The sequence below is a fragment of the Chinchilla lanigera genome, unplaced genomic scaffold, assembly GCF_000276665.1.
Source record: "Chinchilla lanigera isolate Chin_1 unplaced genomic scaffold, ChiLan1.0 scaffold00149, whole genome shotgun sequence".
In the NCBI taxonomy this organism is placed as follows: Eukaryota; Metazoa; Chordata; class Mammalia; order Rodentia; family Chinchillidae; genus Chinchilla; species Chinchilla lanigera.
In genome coordinates this window covers 1,906,527-1,911,808 of record NW_004955550.1, presented here as the reverse complement: position 1 = coordinate 1,911,808, position 5,282 = coordinate 1,906,527, and the positions used below count along the sequence as shown (strand labels likewise).

Genomic DNA, 5,282 nt, shown 5'->3' with positions numbered 1-5,282 from the left:
AACTGATACATTCCTAGATACATACAAGTTACTAAAACGGAACCAAGAAGATATAAAAACAGTACTCTGAAAAAGGAAGTCAAAGAGGATATCAGTCAATGGAAAGCTAGCCCTTGTTCCTAGATAAGCAGAACCAATATGTCAATATGACCATACAAGACCGCTGCCATCATGGGTTGCATGCATGCTCCCGGGAAGGGCCTGTCCCAGTCAGCTCTGCCATATCCCCACCTGGCTGAAGGTGACATCTGATGACGTGAAGGAGCAGATTTATGAACTGGTCAAGAAGGGTCTGACGCCCCACAAATTGGTGTTATCCTGAGAGACTCTCACGTGTTGCACAAGTACGTTTTGTGACAGGTGATAAAATCTTGAGAATCCTTAAGTCTAAAGGACTTGCTCCTGATCTCCCTGAGGATCTCTACCACTTAATTAAGAAAGCAGTTGCTGTTCGAAAGCATCTTGAGAGGAACAGAAAGAATAAGGATGCCAAGTTCCGTCTGATCTTCATCGAGAGTTGGGTTCACCGATTGGCTCGATATTATAAGACTAAGTGGGTCCTTCCCCTCAACAGGAAATATGAGTCATCCTCAGCCTCTGCCTTGGTGGCATAAATTTATGTACTCAAGCAATAAAATCATGATTTAACTTAAAAAAAAAAAAAGGTCATACAGTGATCCCTCACCTATTGAGGGAGTTATGTTCCAGAGACCCTCACAATAGGTGAAAATCCGCGAAGTAGCGGCATTATGTTTATTATTTTTACACATTTTAAGGCTTTATAAACGCATCCCATACTCCTACAAACCTTTCCCGCTCTCGTATTAAACTTTCCCACACTCTTATAAACACTTCATATGTTCTTAAACACTTTAACATGTCGAGAGGTTCCACCTTTCCTGTGATGGTAAGCATCTTCCTCTGGCGCTTGGATTCACTGACAGAAGCCTTAGAAGGAGCAGAATGTTTGGGTGGCATCGTAGGGCTTGAGATAAATTCAAACTTTTACAAAAATTTCACGAAAACACCACACTGCAGAGCAACCTTATGCGCAGCAATCAGACACTGATATGATGCGGACAAGGAGACATGCTGGACATATGGGCACAGTGAGGGAGAGCGAAGAGACCGATGGTACAGTCACTGAGCAAATCAGCACCCAGGATACAGAACATAGTGCTGCGGATGGTCACTTTCCATTCTATCAGCCAGTAGTGTGCTGTGCACATTCTCACATTGGCAAACTTGCACAAGCAGTAGTGGTGTACTGTATATCATTACGTACAGTATGGTAGTCATCTGATGAAATACATACTGTATTTTAATTCAATTGACTATTCTTTTAATATGTTTGAATTAACATTTTCATATTTTTATACTGTTTTAGGCAAAATAATTAAAATCATAAATATTATATAAATATCTGTATACCACAAAATGCCACAATATAGTGAAAACTCCATGATACAGAATGAGATATATTTTTTTTAAAAACCTGTGATACAGTGAAGCTGCAATAAGTGAACCACAGTATAATGAGGGAGCGCCTCACTTCCAAAGTTGATGTAGACATTTAACACAACCCCAAGTTTGTGAATCAAGTTTATCTTTATGGCAGAGTAATACTCTTATTGTGTGCATTCACATTTTCTTTATCCATTCATCTATTGATGAACATATAGGCTGCTTCCAAGATTTAGCCAATATGATTTGTGCTGTTACAGGACTTCTGGGAAGACGGCAGAGGTAAACAAATCAGACTTTCCAAAATTCAGAATCCAAAATATTAAAATTAAAAAAACAACAAAATTCAGAATCCAGATACTGGACTATAACAACTTAGGGAAGCAAAGAAGGATGGAGGTGGATCCCTGGGACCTAGAAAGGTTCTAAAGGGAGAATTGGAACCAACAGGGAAAGTGAATAAGCAGAACTCAACACAGTAAAAGGAAGTGGAAAACTGCACTTTCTCTCTGGCTCCCAGCTCCCAGCATGAAAAAGGAGGCTCAAATCTACAGAGACACAGTGAAGACGAGTGACTCCAGAAGCCTCCATGGAAAAATGCACCAGTAGAAGAGAGCAGCAGACACTGAAGTACAGCAGCTAGCGAGTGACTCCAGCTTAAGCATCCCCCAGAGAGAGTGCTTGGCTACAAGCCATTTTAGGGAGGCACCAATTGAACCTGGGACTCAGAGCAGGTACGGGTTGGCATCATCTCTGGGCTCACAGTGACCGGCTGAGTGGGAGCCCTCCAAAGTCAGGAAGCTGTGGTCAGACTGGCAAGAGATACCTGGAGCATGTAGGCTGAACAACTTGGACCTCAACCCATGACCAAAGGCCAGGATCAGCCTGAACTTCTGTGGAGTTCAAAGCAGAGGAACTGGCATTCTACAGTGACAAAGACAGTGTGGTATTGGTACAAAAACGGCCATGAGGGTCAATGGAACAGAATAAGGGATGCAGAAACAACCCCAAGCACATTCAATTATTTAATCTTTGATAAAGGGGCCAAAAACATACACTGGAGGAAGCATAGTTTCTTTAATAAATAGTGTTGGGAAAACTGGCTCTGCACATGAAACAATATTGAACCTAGATGCATACTTATCATCATATATTAAACTAAAACACAAATTGATTGAAGAACTAAATGTTAAAACAGAAACATTTAACCTGCTAGAAGTTAAAATAGGTAAAACTATTGAAGTCATAGGCATATGCAAGGACTTTCTGAACAGAAATACAGTTGCACAGAAAATAGTACCAAAAAGCAACAAATGGGATTATGTCATTTTAAAAAGCTTCTGCAGAGCAAAAGGAACAATCAAGAGTGAAGAGACAAACCTACAGAATGGGCAAAACATTGCGCCAGTTATTCCTCAGACACACACTATGTGGCATATTTTACATTATATATAATCTCAAAAAACCAGACCCCTCCAAAGAAAAGACATAATAAAAAAGGTGCACAGACGTACAAGTACTACAGCCAGTGAATACATGAAGAAATGCTCAACATCAATGGCCATTAGAGGAATGCAAATTAAAACAACACTGAGATTTTATCTTATCCCAGAATGGGGTAAGATAAGAATGGCTATCATTGCTGGGTGTGGTGGCGCATGCCTGTAATCCCAGCACTCAGGAGGCTGAGGCAGGAGGATCGCTCTGAGTGCCAGGCCAGCCTGGACTACAAAGTGAGCTCAAGGCCAGGCTGAACTGCATAGGGAGACCCTGTCTCAAAAAAGACAAACAAACAAACAAACAAAACCCCAAGAATGGCTATCATCAAGAAATCAAAGAATAAGCCAGGGATAGTGGTGCATGCCTGTAATCCCAGCACTCAGGAGGCTGAGGCAGAAAGATTGCTGTGAGTTAGAGGCCAGTATGGACTACATACTGCTTTCAAGACCAGTCTGAACTACATAGTGAGACCCTATCTCGAAAACCAAAGAAAGGAAGGAAGGAAGAAAGAAAGAAGTCAAACAATGACAAATGCTGGTGAAGATGTGGGGGAAAGGAACCCTTCTACAACCTTTCTAAAATGTAAAATAGAGAAAGCATTCTGAAATTAATATGAAGATTCTTCAGAAAGCTAAAAATAGAAATTCCGTTTGACACAGCTATTCCCCTTTTAGCATCTTCCCAAAAGACTGAAAACATCATATTACAGTGATACATGCATACCGATGTTTATAACAGCACAGTTTATAATAGCTAAATCTTGGAAGCAGCCTATAGGTTCATCAATAGAGTAATAGATAAAGAAAATGTAAATACACACAACAGAATACTACTCTGCCATAAAGAATGATAAACGGTGTCATTTGTAGAAGAATGGTTGCAACTTAAGACCATAATAAGTGAAATAAATCAGACACACAAGCTTAAATATTGCATGTTTCTCTTATATGAGAAGCCCAAATTATATATAAAGAGCAAAATAAAGTATGGTTAATAGGGAGTAAGGAGACAGGTCTTTCTCAAATGAAAAGAAGATGGGGAGATGGAGGGAGAGTGGAGGGAAGGGAGGGAAGGGAGGGAAAGGGAATCAAAAATGGAATTAAGATGAATTCCTTACCTGTGTCAGCTCTACACAGAGGACGTAAACTTTACATACTTCACATGTATTAATACAAAATGGTAGACCTACTTAAAGACGTTCTTTAAGCAAGGGGGAAACACTCTCACAAAGTTAATTTCAGAATGTGATTTCCATTTTATTCACTATTGTTCAAGAACTCAGCAGAAAAAAACATGAGCTATTTAACAATTCTCTTTCATTTCAGCTATCAAAACTGATTACAGAATAAAGTTCAAATTAATCTGTATCAAAAAAATTGACAACTTGGTTCTAAGATTTACACACAAATACAGAGAAAACAGAATACCTAACCAATGTTGGAAAAAAGACAAAGTTGGAGAAATACATACCACTTAAAAACTTCCTATAAATCTATAATTATCAAAATAGTGGGAGACTGGGCATGGTGGTGCACGCCTGTAATCCCAGCACTCGGGAGGCTGAGGCAGGAGGATTGTTGCAAGTTTGAATCCAGCCTGGGCTACCAAGTGAGCTCAAGGCCAGCCTGGACTGCATAGCAACACCCTGTCTCAAAAAAGACAAAAAAAAAAAAAAAAAAAAAAAAAAATAGTGGGAATAATGGCATGAAGATAGATATGCAGAGTAATGTAACAGAATTGAGAATCTAGAAATAAATTCTTGGATCTATGAACAACTGATATTTATATAAAGAAAATATGACAAGATACATGTATATGAAAACAAACTACTACTTACAGAAATTAAGGAGTAATTGGAATAAATGGAATTCAGTGATTACAAGTTTAATATTGTTAAAATGTGGATATTCCTCAAATTGGCCTTTAGATTCAATTTTATCCTAATAACAATCACACAGGCTTTCTGTAAATCTTTAAAAACTTGATTCAGGCAGACATAGAGACACATGCCTGTAATCCTAGTACTCTAGAGCCTGAGACAGGAGGATCAAGAGTTCAAGGCCAGCCCAGGCAATTTAGAGAGACAGACAGACAGACACATTCTAAACTTCATACGGAAATGCAAAGGACATAGAATAACCAACAATGAAGAAGAACAAAATTGAATTTTTTGTTTGTTTTTTGGGGGGGTTAAATTCTCCTATGTAGTTCAGGCTGGCCTTGAACTCACTATGTAGCCCATGTTGGCCTTGAACTCACAATGATCCTCCGTCTGAGCCTCTCAAGTGCTGGGATTATAGGAGTACGCCACCACGCCC

At 39.4% G+C, this 5,282-nt stretch overlaps 1 pseudogene; it reads left to right on the top strand.

The window, feature by feature from the left end:
- Nucleotides 1–171: 171 nt before the first annotated feature.
- On the top strand, nt 172–650 carry LOC102009226 (annotated as a pseudogene).
- The last annotated feature ends 4,632 nt before the right edge of the window (nt 651–5,282 follow it).